Consider the following 20,129-nt stretch of genomic DNA (forward strand, 5'->3'; position numbering starts at 1 on the left):
ATAATAGATTAAGGACATGTAGTATAGATCTCTTCATCACAGTCGATTGATTTTCTTAATGCCTATTGCTAAATTACATTCCCATTTATCTAATAATTTCATAGGTGTAGAGGAGCAGATTTGGGTAGAACCATGGATAATTCACTGAATCTGATCATTTTTTAAAATTGGCAAGGAAGGGAGATAAAGGGCAGACTTAGCATAGGATAATCAACATAAGAAACTGAGGGTATGTCTACACTACAGCCCTAATTCGAACTAACTTAATTCGAATTAGTTAATTCGAACTAAGCTAATTCGAACTAGTGCATCTAGACCTAAAAACTAGTTCGAATTAGCGTTTTGCTAATTCGAACTAGCATGTCCCCATTAAGTGGACCCTGAACCAGGCTTAAGGATGGCCGGAAGCAGTGCCGGCAGGGCATCAGAGGAGGACTTAGAGCATGGAGATGCTGTCTCAGGCTAGCCGAGGGCTGTGCTTAAAGGGACCCGACCCCCATCCCAGACAGACAGTTCTCAGGGGTTCCCTGCTCGCTTGTCTAACTCGATGAGGGACAGCAAAGCAGTCCTGGCTTGCAGTGCCCTCAATGCCCACACTCGGCACATCACAGCACTCGGCCATCAGCCCGGCTGCACTTGCCGCAGGCTGCCATCCGGGGAGGGGGGTCAATCGAGGGACTGCAGGAGAACTTCCACCCCGAGGAGCCTGCAGAGCCAGCCCAGTCCTCCCCATCGGGGGCTCATACCCCATTCCTCCCTCACCTCCTTCCACTTACCCCTCCCTAGTCCCCCTTCCTGATGTACAAAATAAAGGACACGTGTGTTCAAAAATAGAAACTCTCTTTATTTAACAAAACTGGGGGGGGGGGGAAATAAACTGTGGGGAGACGGGGGAAAGGAGGCGGGAAAGGGCAGGAGAGAGGGTGGGAGAGGGGAGGGGGAAAACTGGGAGGAGGGAGCTGGAAGGGGGAAGCAAGGGAAAGCAGGGGGAGGGGAAACTCAGGGATTGGGGTGGGGGTCTCGCCGGGCCAACCACCTCCGAGCACGGCGAGGGAGGGGGCCTCGTCGTCCCCAGGGGGATGGGGTGGAGGGTGCGGAGGTTGAGGTGGGGGGTGTGGACATTGAGGAAGAGGATGTGGGGGTTGAGGAGGAAGAGGTGGGGGGGCAGGACTGGGAGGAGGGACAGTAGTTGGGGGGGCAGCAGGCGCAGGATCAGCATAGGGCACCATGGTCTGCAGCAGGGCCTGCAGGTTTGAGTTCAGCCCTTGGACCTCAGCCAGCTGCTCCTGGTGGAGCTGCAGGTCTGCCCACATCCAGGCCTCCACTCTGTGGTGCAGGGCTCGCAAGGACCCCAGGTGCTGGTCCCAGTACTCCTGATCCGTGCTGGCGGTCCGGAGCAGGCCGCCGGTGCGGGAGCATATCCCAGGCGGGGTGGTGCGCCCTGCACGAGCAGCTGGTGCAGCTGCAGAGAAAGAAGAGAAGTCGCCAGTTCTCCCTGGGGATGCAGAGGATGACGCCCAACCCCCCACGACGTGAGGGCGACCATGCCCTGCACCGTCAGAGCCGCTGTGCTTGTACAGAGGCCATGGTCAGGATGTCTGGCTCTCCTCGGGACAGGAAGCTGCCCCAAGACCACACCCATGTCCCTGTGCCATGTATAGTGTGGCTGAGGCGGCAGGTGGAAGGGGAGTGAGATGTCCCCTGCATCTGTGTAGAGGGGACATGTGAAGGGAAAGCATCCTGCTAGGTCCCACCCCGGGGTCGGGAGCATGTCAGGTCTCTTCACACATGCATGTGCCTATTGGGCCATGGCCCCTGGGTGTCACGCAGCTGGAGCCACCTGCCCAAGGGTGGCATGGCACGTGCTCGCACGTGCACAGGTGTCTGCGTGATCCGTGGAAGGCATGGCCCACGCATACGGTCTCTTGTCTCCCTCCTGCCTCCCCCCATGAACTACTTAATTCGAACTACTTACCCGGTACGGTCTCCCTGGATGACCCTGCTGGAACATCTTGTGGTGGCCCCTCCGGTGTGCCCGGGTCAGGGCCCTCCGGTCCCGGCTCACTGTCCCCCGGGCTGGCACGGACCGCCCCGCCCCCCCAAGTCGGTTGAGGGCGGGGAAGTAGGGGCAGGTGGCAGCCCCTGCTGCGGCGCCGCCCCTGGTGGCCCTGGAGTACGCCTGACACAGCTGCTTTACTTTCAGGCGCACCTGCTCCTGGGTGCGCCTGTGTCCCTTTCGGGGACAGCCATGTTCCTCCACCTAATGTGGAGATCATGGAGGTTGGGGGCCTGCCCCCAAACCTCAATGAGGTCCATGACCTCTGCACTAGACCAGGAGGGCGTGCGCCGTCTATGACCCCTGGGTGCTGGAGGACTGGGCAGGGGACAGCTCACTGGCACTGGCTCATCATGGGGCCATTGGGTCAGGGCAGAGACCGCTGGCAGGGCTGGCTGTGTCAAGTGCCGTCTGGCCAGAGTCTACCCCTTTAAGGGTCCGGGGCTGGGGGAGAGGAGAGGAAAGGAGTTTTCCTGGTTGTGCCCAGAGTGGCCACCAGGGGAACCTGGGAAGGGCTAGACTCCAACTAGTTCGAATTAAGTGGCTACACAGCCCTTAATTCGAACTAGTTAATTCGAACTAGGCGTTAGTCCTCGTAGAATGAGGTTTACCTAGTTCGAATTAAGCACTCCGCTAGTTCGAATTAAGTTCGAACTAGCGGATTGCTAGTGTAGCGCCTATCAAAGTTAATTCGAACTAACGTCCGTTAGTTCAAATTAACTTTGTAGTGTAGACATACCCTGACTGAGGAAATTCTATTGTTAAACAGATACTTCATCCATAGAGATGTATGATGCCTAAAGGAGGAGTCCTATTACTGTTATTTTTCTGTCTCCACTCCAAAAAGCAACAGCCTATGAAAAGTAGCAGGACTGGGACTTGTAATAGCAGGAAAATTATTGTGTTTTTTGGCAGGCTGGTTAAAGTAATGTTACTATTTGGATTTAGGATACTACAAATAAATATTTAAATTTAAAAAGAAATAATAAAACTTTTGCTCATATAAAATTGTTAGTCTTTAAGGTGCCACAGGACTTCTTGCTATTTTTGCTTAAACAGGCTAACATGGCTATCCCTCTGAAAGCAAATATTTTACATTTTGGACATAAAGACAATGTTCCAACTGGCACTCTGTATATTTATTTAAAATATTTCTGGTTTAGACATTAATATTATTGCATGGTTCCATAGCAACTTCCATCTCAGGAACTCAAAAGATATAATAGAAATCAAGAATTTCTTCTCATAATGCTCAAAGGGTAGATAAGTTTTGACATCTGACAGAAACATGGAAATGTAAGTGATTCTCCAAGGACACACAATAGGTTAGTCGAAGTATTTGTATTAGCATGCAGATATTTCTGGTATAGGTCAAACCACTAGATTATAATCCTATATTTTATTCCTGCCACAGAGAATTTATAGTCCCAAACAGACACAAAGTGGAAGTGAAAATAACTTTTTCCAAGATCATACATAGGGCCAGTGACAGAGTATGGAATAAAACTCAGGTCTTCTGAGGACAATTCATTTGCCACAGAGTATTCTTTACATATTGAGTATTTTCTGAATGTCTTGGGATTTGAAAATTTTTGACTTCACTAGTTCATGATTATTTTAAGATTATTTTGCTGCCCCTTCTTCCTATTTTCTTCCTTGTACCTGAAAATTCACAACTTGGTGACAGTACCAAAAATTTTAAAAAATTAAGAATACAGTTCTTCCTTTCTTGTAGCAACATCATTAAAAAATTCTGAATGTCTTTATTAGAGGACTCTATTATAACTTAAGATATGTTTAGATGAAGGCTCCTTTACCAGTGAAATTCTACTCACACCACTCACATTTTGCTCACCATTCATGAACTCTCTACTTCATGTTATAAGCACGTTCATAACAGACTGCTGGCTACATGCTGTGAAGAGCAGGCATTTAGCCCTTGGCCTTCGACAAAACTTGTTGTAAAACATGTGTGTGAATAGCTCATAGCAACACTATCAACCCCTTGGGAGACCATTCACAATTGAGAGATCATATTTCTTCACTTGAAGCAATGTGGTTTCCAAATGACTCCACATTAAAAATGCCTCCATGGGAGAGAAGGAAAGAAGATGATGCACATGTCAACTGTCTCATCTCTCACCTTACTGTGCAGTGAATTTTTAGTTCATCTAATGGAGTTTTAAGTTGAGAGTCAGTGCTTTCGCAGGCAGTTTTTACAGAGGTTCCATAAGACTCCTTGTTGATTTTGCTGGAAATACTATTTCTATAGTGTGAGCTGAACTATTGTATTTTAGTTTGTATTACTCCACACTCCTTATGAGGACTGAATAATCACAATAGGATTTTTTTCTGCTTCTCACTGGAAGATGCATTTGGTGAGATTCTATGTTGTGTCTTGTAGGATTGCCAGTTTTGGTTGGATGTTTTCCTGGAGGTTTTATCACATGACATAATCTTTAATCAAAGATTAATCTTTGATTCCTGGAGATGCCAGGACAATCCTGGAGACTTGGCAACTCTTTCTTTAAGAGGTACAGCGCAGACCTCTCAGGTCAGATGTGAAGGCTCTAAGTGGCTTTTAAACTACCTTTGTAACTTCTCAAGCCAGAGCATCCATTGCATAATTTAGATAACACTGGAGAGGTGCCTAAGTTGTGGAGCAGTTCCTTGTTCCTAGGAGCACCAAATCTCCTCAGTAACATGTGCTGTCTCTGGGAGGAGGGAAGGGACTAAGGAGGCAACTGCTCTGGACCCAGCAATGCTAAAGGGCTCTGGGCTCCAGGCTGCTGCAGATGCAATAGCAGTAGTACTTGGAGCCCTGTGCCCTTTACGTTGCTGCCGGAGTACCACACAGCATGCTTGGAGTACCTCTAAGGGCTGATGTGGGGGCCAGCTCACCTTTCCTGTGGCCCAACATGGCTGTCAGCTCCCCTGGCTGCATCTTTGTCCCTGACAAATCATTCCCATTCCCATTGGGGCTCATGAGTGGGCTGCAGCAGGCTATGGCTACCCTTAGTTCTTGTGCTGGTAATGTGTCCCCCCCACTGTATCTCATGCTTTAAGAGCCTCCTATGGTACTTTGGACCCTTTATCCAGGGTAGCCAACGTGCAGAGCATAAAAGGGCATCTTTTAACAACATGGTTATATACTCCCTATCTATATAAAAAGTTGGAGTTGATGGGAGGAGAGAAATAAAATACTTTTTAAATTTACAAATGACTTTTTGCCTTGGCAAACTACTTCACAGGAATAAGTTAATTTTGCCAAAAATTTAAATAGAAACTGTAATTGCTTTAGTCACCCCTCACTCCAAAAAAGAGAGGGGGACAGCTGATTTAGTGAGAGTGAATTAATTTTTCTTTGTTTTTGGCAAAAACAGAAACTTCCGCAGAAAGTTACAAACAATAAGAGAGACCACTTTTTATGGTTTGATTTGATTAGATCTCTAGGAAAATTATTTGTATTTTTCAGGTGATGAAACATAAAAAAGTAAATATGAATATTTGGACAGTGACTATCCATCCCACTAAAGTTCATGAATACAAAATTATGCTAAAATGAATATCCTGAAAGAAGGAACAACGAAACGTGAACATAACTGAACACCTTTGCAAGCACTATGTTTGCACTGTTCAACTAGTTCCATGCTACACTATATGAATTTATTGAGACACAACGAGGCCCAATAGTTTTGAACAGCATTTACAGTTAACATTTTCAGAGCTACATATATTAACCCAACCTACTTTCACTGAAAGAAGATAAACGCATTTAACTTTAATTCTGGTCCTAATCCAAGAAATGCACAGTGTTGGATTAGCAGTCTCCCCAGTTTCTAACATTTCATTCCTGCAGCTCTCACTTGAGTGTAATGGATATAGGGACAATTTGACTTTTCCCATATAATTATGCTTGCATTTTCTGAAATGTTTTATCAACTACATTTTAGATCCTATTGTAATTTATCCTATGGTAGGAAAGCTGTTTACTCTGAGCCTCTTGATGGTTTGAGTGTTGGTTGAGAAGGGTTATATTTTGGTTTATGTCATGTTTTAGAATAGCAAACATTTTATCGTAATGGTATTTTGTTGTTTTCTAGACTGAAAGAAGAGCTGTAAAGGGCAAGAACTGCATGTTTTAAAAGCCTATTTTTCTGAGTTGTTCCATCTGCAGTGATAATGTTCATTTTTTAAAAATCTATATTATTTTGGTTTATCTCAAAGCAAGGGAATGTGTTTTAAATGGTTAAATATTATTATTCTTATTGGTATTACTGTATCCCTTGGCACAATCATTGTGCTAAGTGTTGTACAAACAAAGAGCAAAAAACAGAGGAGTTTATAATTTAAGTGGTAAGTGGTTTTATCACCCTGTGTGCTCCTTCTCAATCAAGACAATCTCTTCCCCACTGTGAGCTTTGGCATCACATTAATACATACAGCAATGGACTTATCTCAGTTTGCTTCATGTTCATGACTTGGCTGTTAACCAAATTTAACACAACTATGACTGAAGATTTTTTATTTTAACACTAAGATGCATCTTGTAGTTTCATAGGAGAAATGAACCAAGCAGCATGACTTCATCCTGATTAGGTGAACTAAATATATGCATCTTAGATCCCAATCAGATGACAAAAACTCCCAGTGAGGGCAAGGATTATTGATATAACAACTGCACAGTAAACAAAAGAAACACGAGGACATAGATAAAAATTTTAGTGCAAGTTCAAATGGAATTTATCTGCACTAGAACCTCAGAGTTAAACACCTTGGTAATTGAAGTTGTTCGTAACTGAAATGTTTGTAATTCGAAAGAGACTTTATGATTGTTCTTTCAAACATTTACAACTGAACATTGACTTAACATAGCATTGAAACTTCATTATGCAGAAGAAAAATTCTTTTAAGCATCCCAAGTGAAACAAACACAGAAGCAGTTTCCTTACTATGTCAATTTTTTTCTTTGAAACATTTTCTTTTTTAGTAGTATACATTTAACACAACAATGTACTCTATTGGTTTATTTTGCATGTCTGTCTCTGCTGCTGTGCAGTCAGATTGCATACTTTTGGTTCCAACTGAGTTGTGTGATTAACTGGTCAGATTGTCACTCTGGAGTTTGTAATTCTGAAGTTTTACTGTACCTCTGAATTTTAGCTGGGGAGGAAGGAACATTTTCCACTGACATTACTTCAGCTTTTTAAAATCTGATTTGAAATCAACAGCAGTGGATTCTTTGCCAGATGATGTGGATCACATAATGTGAGCTAGGCAGAGAGCAGGAGGTTACTTAAATCAAGACAAGAGAAAACCAAGATGTGGACAAGAATGTTAGCACCGGGGATAGATGAAAGTGATGGGTTTATTTTTCTTGTGAAAGAAGAGACCACAGCTTTGGTTAGGGTGTACTGAAGGAGAGTCAGAAGCTATAGATGACACAGAGGGGGGCCAGTCTGGGAGACTGGCCAAATAATGGAGTTGTTGGTTATTATGGAGAAAGGAGGACATGTGTCAGCAATAGGAGGAAAGCTGACAACTTCTGTTTTTGAGTTCTGATGTTTGAGATTAAGGTAGGATGTCCAGGAAGAGAAGTCATACAACTACAGAGTGCAGGGCAAGAGAGGAGGGGTATAGTAAGGTACAGTGGTCTCCCTCCAGACTGGAAAGTGAGGGACCAGTGCCCTGGTGGTGCAGGAGCAGGTTATCCTCCTGAATGAATAGTGCTCAGGAGGGCGATTCTCTGCTAGGTGCATGGCTCCACACTAGGGAGAGGAAAGAGTCTGCCCTGTGTTGTGTGGCTGGGAATGAGGTGGTGCTCAGCCTGAGGGAATGCAGGGAGCTGGTTCCTGCCCTGGGTATGGGGAACTGCACGATCTGTTCTTGGGAGGAAGCTGGACAGGAATAGGAGGGTTTGACTGGGGGTCAGGAATTGCAGGGGATCTAACTCCTCCCTGAGCCTAGCTGTTAGTAGCTGATGAATTGCTGCATACAAAGAGCCAGGGCAGGAGACGGAGTGCAGGGGCACCATTTCAGTTTTTGGTGTTTGTGGGGGCAACTTGTGCATACCATGATGGGGGGGAAGCGGGGCGGACTGAGGACAGAAGCTTCAGCAGTGTTACTGAACATGCTCTGTACAAGCCAAGCTACAAATGGGGAGGGGAGAGGGAACCAATCCCATCCACCCTCCCCTACACACATCATCTATATACAGGGGCTACCAAGGCACTGGAAAACTCTATACTTTTTTTGGCACACGACGTAGCAGTTCGCTGACAGGAGCACTGTATCTAATTCCCATATACAAAAAAGAAAACGAAATACATGTTAGATCCACTCAGCTCTAACAGTAGCATTCTCTGACATCTTGTGGCAAGTCACTTATGGGACACCAGTTAGCCTTAACATTTTAATGTATATTCTTACTTTGTTACAAACTCAGTGGAGAGAGACCCCATCAGGACTCCTTGTCTCTATCTTAGCTCTGGAAGGGGAGCGGGGCCTACTAGGTTACAGCAAGGGGGCAGACACATTTCATCTCTCTATGGGTATGTCTACACTACCACCCTAGTTCGAACTAGGGTGGTTAATGTAGGCAACCGAAGTTGCAAATGAAGCCTGGGATTTAAATATCCCAGGCTTCATTTGTATCTTACCGGGCGCCGCCATTTTTAAAGCCCCGGTAGTTCGGACTCCGTGCCCGTGGCTACACGCGGCACGGAGTAGGTAGTTCGGATTAGGTTCTCTAATCCGAACTACCGTTACTCCTTGGTAAGATGCAAATGAAGCCCGGGATATTTAAATCCCAGGCTTCATTTGCAACTTTGGTTGCCTACATTAACCACTCTAGTTCGAAGTAGTATGGTAGTGTAGACATACCCTATAAGAAAATCAGAATGGCCATACTGGGTCAGACCAATTGTCCTTCTAGCTCAGTATTCTGTCTTCCAACAGTGGCCGATGCCAGGTGCTTCAGAAGGAATAAACAGAAGAGCAATCATGTTCCATCTCCTGTTGCCCATTCCCAGCTTCTGGCAAACAGAAGCTAAGGGCACCATCCCTGCCTATTCTGACTAGTAGCCATTGTTAGACATGTCCACTTAGAATTTATGTTGTCCTTATTGGAACCCTGTTATAGTTTGGGGGTATGTATACACTACAGTACTATTTTGAATTAACTTAATTAGAAATAGTTAATTCGAATAAAGCTAATTCAAAATAACACATCTGTACACAAAAACTATTTCAAAATAGCGTTTTGCTATTTTGAAATAGCATGTCCACACTGAGTGGACCTTGAACCAAAGTTAAGACTGACCGGAACCAGTGCCGGCAGGGCATCAGGTTAGGACTTAGTGTGTGGGGCTGCTGCATGAAGCTAACTGAGCTCTGTGCTAAAAGGGACCCTACTCCCCACCCCAGACAGACAGTTCTCAGGGTTCCCCACTTGCTTGTCTACCTCGATGAGGGACAGCAAAGCAGTCCTGTCTTGGAGTGCTGAGTGCCCACACTCAGGACACCACAGCACTCGGCCACATGGAGCCAGAGCTGCCCCGGGAACACCGGTGCATTTCGTGGGGTCATTGCCATCAGCCCAGCTACACTTGCTGCAGGCTGCCATCCGGGGTGGGAGGGGGTTCTATCGGGGGGCTGTCAGGATCCAGGAGCCCCTGTGGAAGAGCATCCACCCCAAGGAGCCCTCAGAGCCTCCCCAGTCCTCCCTATCGGGGGGTCATTCCCCATTCCTCCCTCACGTCCTTCCACTTACTCCTCCCTAGCCCCCCTTCCTGATGTCAAATAAGAGACACGTATATTCAAAAATAGAAACTGGGTTTATTGAACAAAACTGGGGGAGGAGGGCATGAACCTATGGGGAGACTGGGAAAAGTAGGTGGGAGAGGGAAAGAGAGAGGGTGGGAGAGGGGAGGGGGAAACCTGGGAGGAGGTAGCTGGCAGGGGGAAGCAAGAGGAAGAAGAGGGAGGGGAAGCCCAGGGCTCAGGGTTGGGGGTCTCACCGGACCAACTTGACATTCATGCTAACCTGCTCCTGGGTTCTCATGTGGCCTTTGGTGGCCAGGCTGGCAGCTATCCTGCCATAGACGGCCACGTTCCCCTGTCTAGTGTGGAGATCATGGATGTTGGGGGCATCCCCCACAAACCTGAATAAGGTCCATAATCTCCACCCTGGACCAGGAAGGCACCCGCCTTCCCCAGCCCCTGTCAGGCTCCTGGGAGCTGGCAGATTGCTCCTGGGGAGTGGTGGAGGGCTGGCTGCCAGTGGCTTTCTGGCTTATGTTTTGGGGCCACTGGGTCAGGGGCCCCAATGGCTACTGCTGGCTCTGGACTGGCAGGCTTGGAGCTGGCACAGGCACTGTGGCCGGGGTCTACCCCTTTAATGGCTCCGGGGCTGGGGAAGAGGAGAGTAAGTTTTCCTGGTTGTGCCCAGAGTGGCCACCAGGGCTGCCTGGGAAGGGCTGGAGGCCCTCTACTTCGAAATAAGTGTCTAGACAGCACTTAATTCGAAATAGCTATTTCGAATTTGTTATTACTCCTCGTAGAATGAGGTTTACCAAATTCGAATTAAGGGCTCCGCTATTTTGAATTAAATTTGAAATAGCGGTTTGCATGTATAGATGCTATTAAAGTTAATTTGAAATAACAGCTGTTATTTCGAATTAACTTTGCAGTGTAGACATACCCTGGGTTTTTCTTCCATCTCCTGGCAAAGAGCTCCACAGGCTGAACATGAAGAAATAATTTTTGTTTGTTTTAAATGAATCTGCTGCCTATAAAGTTCATTGGGTGAGTTTATTGTGGTGTTAGTGAAGGAACAAATAACATTTCATTGCTCTATTTTCCCACACAATTCATGATTTTCTGGGCTACTAACATATCCCTCTTCCCTTTAGTCATTTTTTTTCCAAGCTGAAATGTCCCAATCTTGTTAATTTGTCCTCATGTGGAAGCTGTTCCTTACTCCTAATCAACTCTGTTGCCTTTTCTGTACCTTTTCCAAATGCAATATGTCTTTTTTAGATCGGGTGACCAGAGCTGCATACTGTATTCAAGAAGTGGGCATACAATGACTTTATGTAGAGGCAATACGGTATTTTGTTGTATTATCTATTCCTTTCCTAATGAGCCCAATGTTCTGTTAGCTTTTTAGTTTTTAGACTGACACTTCACATTGAGCAGATATTTTCAGGGAACTATCCAAAATGATTCTAAGATCTCTTTCTTGAGTGGTAACAGCTATTTTGTATCGATAGTTAGGATTATGATATTGCTTGTGTGCAGGGGCGGCCTCTGAGCATAGGCAGACTCGTCATGACCATTGACGGCGTGCAGGAGTGGGCTGCTGCTCCTGCTTGTGTACTTTGTACTTATCAACACTGATTTCAATCTACCTTTGTGTTACCCAATCACCCAGTTTTGTGAAATCCCTGTGTAATGCTTTTCAGTCAATATTTATAGAATCCTAGGGCTGGAAGACACCTCAGGAAGTCACTGAGTCCAGCCCCCTACCCAAAGCAGGACGAAACCCAACTAAATCATTGCAGCAGAGACTTAAAAACCTCTAGGGCTGGAGATTCCACCATCTCCCTAGGTAAACCATTCCAGTACTTCATCACCCTCCTAGTAAAATAGTTTTTCCTAATATCTAACCTAGACCTCCCCCACTGTAATTTGAGGCCATTGCTCCTTGTTCTGCCATTCGTCATTATTGAGAACAGCTCTCTCCATCCTCTTTGGATTGTCCCTTCAGAAAGTTGAAGGCTGCTATCAAATCCCCCTCACTCTTCTCTTCTGCAGACTAAATAAGCCCAAATCCCTCAGCCTCTCCTCATAGGTCATGTGCTCCAGTCCCCTAATAATTTTGGTTGCCCTCTGCTGGACCCTCTCCAATGTCTTCATATCCTTTCCATAATGGGGGGCCCAGAACTGGACGCAATACTCCAGATGTGGCCTCACCAGAGCCAAATAAAGGGAATAATCACTTTTCTAGACCTGCTGGCAATGCTCCTCCTAATGCACCCTAATATTCCATTCACCTTCTTGGCTACAAGGGCACACTATTGACTCATATCCAGCTTCTCATCTATTGTAATCCCCAGGTCCTTTTCTGCCGAAGTGCTACTTAGCCATTCGGTCCCCAGCCTGTAACAATGCTTGGGATTCTTTCGTCCCAAGTGCAGGACTCTACACTTGTCCTTGTTGAACTTTTCAAGAACATTTATAAATTTAACACAGTAAACCAGGGGTGTCCAAACTTTTTTCAAAGAGGGCCAGATTTGATGAAGTAAACATGCGTGAGGGCCGACCATTTTGCCTGACATTCTTTGAACCATTAAAATTAAATGCAAATTAACTATTTTATGCAAAGTTTATTGCAAACGGCAAACGACATAACACCAACTATACATGTTGTGTCCAAATATATTTATAACTGATTTAGACCAACTGACATTAACTGAGATTTTACAATGTATTCATCTCAATTGAAAAAAAAACTTGCCTACACTAATGTGAAGGGTGAAACTGAGATCTGGACTGCAGTACATAGGCTAGGTCTGGTTCAAAGGCAGTGGTTTTGATGCGCAAAATGTCACGCAGGTGAGAGTCACTTAGTCTTGTCCTCACGCGGTTCTTGTTACAGTTCATAGCAGAGAATGTCTTCTCACACATATATGTTGAGCCAAACAAGCTCAGCATTTTCTTAGCCAATGTTCGAATCTCTTGAAACCAGTTGGCTCTTATCCAGTTGGCGGTAAAAGTTCACAAGAGAGAGCTGTTGGTGACGACTGCGTAACTCGCTGTCACAATGCAGCTCAATGAGCTCGAGCTGCAGCTGATCTGGAGCATCATCGGGGTCAACAGAGAATGGAGAGGAGAAAAGGCTGATCTCCTTTTCAATAGCTGCAAAGTCCTGAAAGCGCCGTTTAAACTCCCCAGCCAGAGATGCAATGTCTGCTGCATACCTGCTCGTTTGCGCACTGATATTGTCCTGTGGAAAACTGTTCATTATTTCCTGCAACGCTGAAAAATGTATGGTATTGGGCTGTGTTTGTGACAACTGCCTTATGAAAAGTTGCAGCTTTGTCCCAAAGGCTTTGAGGTGTGAATAAAGCTGGTTCACCGCTGCATCTTTCCCCTGAAGACTCGTGTTCAGTACATTCAGATGCTTTGTTATGTCAACTAGAAACCCCAAATCAGCCAGCCAAATAGGATCAGATAGTTCTCGCATTGGTTGTCCCTTTGTTTCCAAGAATTCTCCGATTTCCTTTCTGAGAGAGTAGAAACGCTGCAGTGCAGACCCCCGACTGAGCCATCTTACATCGTTGTGATATAAAACATCTTCGTATTCAGCCTGGATGTCCAGTAGAAACTGTTTAAACTGGCGGTGGCACAGGGCTTTAGAGCGAATAAAATTAATAGTCTTTAGCACCGGTTTCATAACATGATCATATTTGAGATGTTTAGCACAGAGAACTTGCTGATGAATGATACAATGGAGTTTAATAGCTTTGCCTCCTTCTTCGATCACCTTGTTACAGATTAGGGTTGATAATCCACTTCGTTCACCAACCATGGCAGGTGCCCCATCAGTAATAATCCCAGTAACTTTGTTCCAAGGCAGTTTCATGTCATCTATGGCGGAACTAACAGAAACAAATAAATCTTTTCCTCTTGTTTGGTCCGTAAGGCTCTGGAGGTCAAGTAGCTCTTCAGTCACATTCATTTCATCGTCCACCCCTCTCATAAAAATCAGCAACTGAGCTGTGTCAGATAGGTCCGTGCTTTCATCACAGGCTATTGAAAAGAAGTCAAAATCCACTCCTTTGGATGTCAACTGTCTCTTAATATCTGATGAAATCTCCTCAATTCTCCGTGCTACAGTGTTACGAGCCAGGCAAATGTTGGCAAACTCTTGCTTCTTCTCGGGACAGATATTCTCAACCATTTTCATAACGCATTCTTTGATAAAGTCACCCTCAGCAAAAGATTTGCAATTTTTAGCAATTAACGTTGCCACCTCATAGCTCGCCCTTGTGGCATTTTCATTTGACTCACGGGCTCTTATGAAAAATTTCTGTTGTGACATTAAAACAGCTTCAAGTTGCTTCAACTTTTCACTGCGGTCGTGCCCTGTAAGCTTATCGTATGTGCTATGTCTCGACTGGTAGTGTCTCTTGACATTAAATTCCTTATAAACAGCCACAGTCTCTTGGCATATCAGACAAACACAGTGATTCTCTATTTCAGTGAAGAAATATTCCACTTTCCACCTGTCCTGGAAGCGGCGGCCCTCACTGTCAACTTTCCTTCTCTTATTTACAGTCGCCATTTTTTAAAATTGACCAGAAGGGGAAGGGATCATGTGAGCTTAGTGCCAGAGGTTTAATACACTGCCCAAGTAATACACTGCACTAATACACTGCCCAACAAGAATTCTCTTGCCTTTGTGGCTGTTTGTGGCGAAGTCTCTAATGATGAGCTCCACGTGCCTGAGCCCGCCAGGAAGCTGACAGTGCGCAGGGCCAATCGCAGATACTGAGCTTGAGCAGCTGCGGAGTCCGTCCCTGATCTCAGCAGCTGCGGAGTCCGTCCCTGCACTCTCAGCCCCAAGGTAGAGGGCTTGCAGGGTCAGAGGAGGGTGGAGAGCGCAGGGCACGCTGGCCTCACGGCGGCCCGGGGGCAGGGCGAACCCGTAGCCAAGCGGGGGAGCAGGGCTGTGGACGTGCCCTACATGGTGGACTTTAGGACCGCAGCGGCCGCCATGGACGGCGGCAGAGCGGCCGGAAGCGGCGTCAGTCAGAGGAGTGCCGGGGAGCCAGGAGAGGGGGAGGAAGCGGGGGCTGTCCCTGCACTCTCAGCCCCAAAGCGGAGTGCAGGGGCAGGGTTTGGGACCGTGGCAGCAGCGGCGGCGGCGGCGGCCCGAAGCGGCGCGCTGAGCGCACCAGTTAGAAAAAGCACCGGGGAGCCAGGAGAAGTGGGGGGCCGTATTAAATCTGACCGCGGGCCGCATTTGGCCCGCGGGCCGGACTTTGGACATGCCTGCAGTAAACCAAATGCAAATCCTAGCAGCACAACATTCATTCCTACTTTCCCCCCTTATTTTTTAAGTGGAGTACCCCTCAATGTTTTCATGATGATCTACTAATCCTTCAATTACTTGAATGCCCAGCCTTTTGTTATTCTTAATCATCCTTTGTCAAGGCTAATTCCCCACTCTGGCATGTTGAATGCAGAAGTGGGGGCCTGCGAAAACACCCCAAAACTCTGATCTCTATAAGCTTTGGTACAAAAACTTCCCCCAAAATTCTAATACCCGGACTTTGGAGAATAAAAACCACTGCCACCACCGAAGTAATGGTAAGAAAACCAGGGAAGAGATCACTTGGGAAATCTCAGCCATAAAGTAAAACCAGGACACACAAATTAACCAATATCAGTTTAATAAAAAAGAAAGAATTTTTATTATCAAAATAATACTCCTGTTACAACCATAGTTGGATTGGCTAGATGATAAGAGCCACCAATTAATAAATTCATGGGGGATTTTCTCATGGGCTCAAAACTTAGTTACAAAAGAGAGGAAAGCCCATTTCTAACAGCACAGACATCAGATCCACAGTCTCAAATCATAAAACAATAAAACCTAATGGATTTATTTAAACTTTACCCTACTTACACATTTTGAAGTGTCTTTTTCTTGGAGATAGACATTTCTTCTGTCTCCCTCAGTATCTAGAGTCCAAACTGGCTCAGAGACAAAGGAGGGAAAACTTCCAAATTCCTTTGTCTCAGTTTGAAATCCCTATCTGCATTTCCATTGGCTGACTGCTACCTGGCTAGGTACAGTTAACCACTTAGTCCCCAGGCTGCTGCCCATCGCTCATGGTCTTGACACCCTTCCTTTCTCTTTTTATAACAAACTCCCTTCCCCAAAGGCAAATATACAAACAGCTCAAAATCTGTTGCATTTAAGAACTGCCTCTGAAGTTGGGGCGTGCAGCTTTAAAGCAGACCTCAGGTATGAAATCCAGTGGTTCCAGCATCAGGAGGGGGGCTACTGCCCCTCAATTTCCTGTGATTGGGTGCCCTTGGCTAAGTGATCACAAGGGCTGGAGTGAAGGGCCTGGGAGCAGAAATGCAGATTGGGAAGCCAGCAGATAATTACCAAAGGCAGTAGGAAGCTGAGAGATTAGTCTGCACTCATTGAAACAAAGGGACTCTGCCTGGTGAGGTTTAGGCTACAGGGAAGGTGCTGTGGTTCCTTGGAGCACTATGCCCCCAAAGAATCCACTGTGCATGGCAGATGCTCCTAACCATCTGCAGCTTGCATAGGGCTCAGCCTCAGGAACAGTAAGTACTAGCACAGGGCAGTTCCTACCTGCTGTCTGACCTGATTACAGGTACTGTGGCAGCTGTTCTGGCCCCTCCAGGTCCCACTCATTCCTCTGCTCCCCCTGCATAGAAAGAAGAGGCCAGTTGTAGGATCAAGCTGCCATTAAACCCCTTGAGGGACAGGCCTTGGGTAGGGTGAGACGTCAAGTTTTTCAATGTGATGCATTCATAGACCCAGCATTTTGAAAAATTAATATTGCCATTTGAAAATAAGAATGTTAGACAATGTTTAAAATAACACCTTTTCTATGAGTGGATATAGTCCTGGAAATAATTAGTAATATAATAGACTTTCCATTGGTCCTTGAATTTCTGTTGGACTGTCTGTCCTCTTTCTTTTTCTCCACTGTCCCTATACATTTCCCTTAAGACTACTTATTTAACAAGGTCCAAGAATTCTGCATGCTGTCTTCAATGCTGTGAAAGTCTTTTAATAAAGAGAAGCATGGTTAATCCATAATAATGGCAGATCTTTTTATTGATTCCCATAAATTGAACTTTAGTTGACTTGTCAAAAAGACAGAATTCTCAGCATGTGCTTTGCAGCTCCTCTAAGAACCTCTCTTCACCTCAGGCAGATTTTGATCCCCAGTCTCTCCCCATCTGTTGTCAGCTGTTGTAAATACTGATCTACATTCATTAACCTTCCTCTAAACAATGTATTCGAGTTCATCCTTGAGAAAGTACAGAAAGAATAGTAAACACTAACTACTGTGCTTTTCGGTTTTGTTTTTGTTTTTCCTCTGGAATGCATCAGTGCCCAGCTTGCATGCCCAGCATTGTTCAAAAAAGCAGGAAGATTAAATAAAAAATCAGTTAGAAACTAAATCACCCTGACAGACTAGAATCTGCTAATTAGCAAGGCTCTGATTCTTAGTCAGTGTTAACACCTGTCTAATACCAAGCAAACATCTCTGCATTAGTCTGAGTTGTGGCATATCAATTGATGACAGACACTTATGAGAAACAAAGAAGCAAGAATCCAAGTATTAATAATAAAAATTTTAAAAAGTTATTTAGGTTGAATTAGTGGTTACAGTAATAATACCCTCCAGGGCAGAATTATTGTCTCTTTGAATCTATGGAGTGACTCCTGCATGAGCAACAAAGCTCTAAATTTGCTGAAATGAGTAAATTAGTAAAGGCTGGATGCCTCAGATATTGGTAACAGCCTCCTAAGTTGTCTCCTTTCAACTTCTAGCCTAAATTTATTCATGGTCAGTAGCAGTAATAACCCATTTTCTAACGTCACAAGGAACACATGGGAAAGATATTAAAAGACACACATAGGCACCTACATCCCTCTGAAAATTAATGGGAATGAGGCACCTAACTGCTAACTTCTAACTTTGATCAATGGATAAAAAGAAATGTTCAGTTTTGAGAACTGTCAATTTAGCACCTCTTGCCAGCAGTGGTGCCAATTATGGGAGGGTTTGCAGGGTAATGGGAGCGTCCTTTATGGTTTTTGCACTTGATCCAAGTTCCATAGGCCATGGAGCTATGAGGACCATGGCACAATGGCTGCTGCTCTGTACTGGCCAAATGTCAGTAAGTGGCATTTAGTCTGCTAAACAGTGTTGCAACTGCTCTCAAATTCTCCGTCCAGAAGGAAGGGCACCTGGGCCAAATGGTATTGTGACCTGGAATACAGGGAGTCCTGTATGGCAGAGTGCAGGGGAGCATGCCAAGAACTTGACTTACAGTGGCACCAGCAAAAGGAATGGACAACATCATAAAAGATAAATAGACTTTTGTTTACATGACTATTTCTGGCTGAGTATACTGAACAATGATAGCGACTTACAGACTTTTCTTATAGATGCCTTATTGGAATGGTCAGGAATAAATTACTGCTACAGGCAGGCTATCAAACCTAATGGTTCATCTCATTTGGGATGACAAAACTTATAGTTACAGAAGAACATTAGAATAAGTATAGTGGGTCAGACGAAGGCCCTTCTTGCCCAGTATCCTCTTCAGACAGTAGCTGGTTGTCCTGGTGTGTCGGGGAGTCCCCAAGCCCTGCACCCCCATCTGCAGTCAGACATGATGCTCAGCCAGCAAATAGAACAGAAGGTTTATTGGTTCACAGGGACACAGCATAGCATAGGATCGGCGTTAACACGGGGACTAAGAGCAGGCAGTATTGTTCCTCTTGGGGAGAAGGGCCCAGGACCTGCTCTAAGCCCCTTCTCTCATCCTAACCCAGCCAAGACTGACCCTTCCCCTAGACGCTAGTCCCCAGCCTGGTGTCAGCCATGCCTACCCTTTGTTTCCCTTCCCAGGCAGGAGCTGTTATCTCCTATACCTAGCCCTCAGATGTGAGAGGCCGAATACACTTCTATAGTGAGTCATCCCCCTTCCTCCAGATAATGTTGCAGGTCCCTGGACAGTAGGAACCACACAGCACACAAAGCAACACAGCAATACAATCCCCACTACATCACACTGATGCCAGGTGCTTCAAAGTGAATGAAAATAAAAGGGCAATTATCAAGTGATCCATCCCCTGTCATCAAGTCTCAGTTTCTAGAAGTTTGAAGTTTAGGGATACCCAGAGATGTTGTGTCCCTGACCATCTTGGCTAATAGCCATCGATGGTCCTAGCATCCATGAATTTATCTAATTCTTTTTGGCTTTCTCAGTATCCTCTGATAATGACATATAGGGGCTACGTCTACACTGGCCCCTTTTCCGGAAGGGGCATGGTAATTTTTGAGATCGTAATAGGAAAATCCACGGGGGATTTAAATATCCCCCGCGGCATTTAAATAAAAATGTCCGCCGCTTTTTTCCGGCTTTTAGAAAAGCCGGAAAAGAGCATCTACACTGGCCAGATCCTCCGGAAAAAAGCCCTTTTCCGGAGGATCTCTTATTCCTACTTCAATGCCGCGGGGGATATTTAAATCCCCCGCGGATTTCCCTATTACGATCTCAAAAATTACCATGCCCCTTCCGGAAAAGGGGCCAATGTAGACGAGCCCAGGTTGCATGTGCATTAAATGAGAAAGTACCTCCTTTTATGTGCGTTAAACTTGCTGCTTATTAATTTCATAGGATGACCCTTCGTTCATGTGCTATGTGAAGGGGTAAATAACATTTCTCTATTCACTTTCTGCACACAATTCATGGTTTTATAACCTAGACTATCATATTCCTTTTTTGTTGTCTCTTTCATATGAGAAGCTATTTCATACTTCATAATTGAAAATTTTCTCCTGGACTTTTTTTTTTTTTAAACAACCATATTACCAAATGTTGCATCATTCCAGGAAATAAATGTGATGAATAAAATTGCAGGAGACAATTAGCTCATCAATCATCAACACTCTCATAACCGCATTGGTCATCTCTCAACAACCAATATGGTTACGGGAGGGATGATGATGACGATTAAGTTGTCTATCACTACAATTTATTTAATAAAAATGTTCTGGATTAGATTTTTCTTGGCTGAGTATCTATAATTATTTCACATGCCTTCAGTTAGGAACTGCAAACATTTAAATCTAAATAAAAAGAAAAGTAGCCATGTCTTGACATGAATTTTCACTATAGCTCTTATAAACATCTCTATCATCTGCCAAAATGGTATTTCGTAATTTGCAAAATTAAGATAATCTCATCATCTGAAGCTATAAATTCTATGCCAAACAGT

The sequence above is a fragment of the Pelodiscus sinensis genome, chromosome 2 (assembly GCF_052426305.1).
Source record: "Pelodiscus sinensis isolate ZL-2025 chromosome 2, ASM5242630v1, whole genome shotgun sequence".
In the NCBI taxonomy this organism is placed as follows: domain Eukaryota; kingdom Metazoa; phylum Chordata; order Testudines; family Trionychidae; genus Pelodiscus; species Pelodiscus sinensis.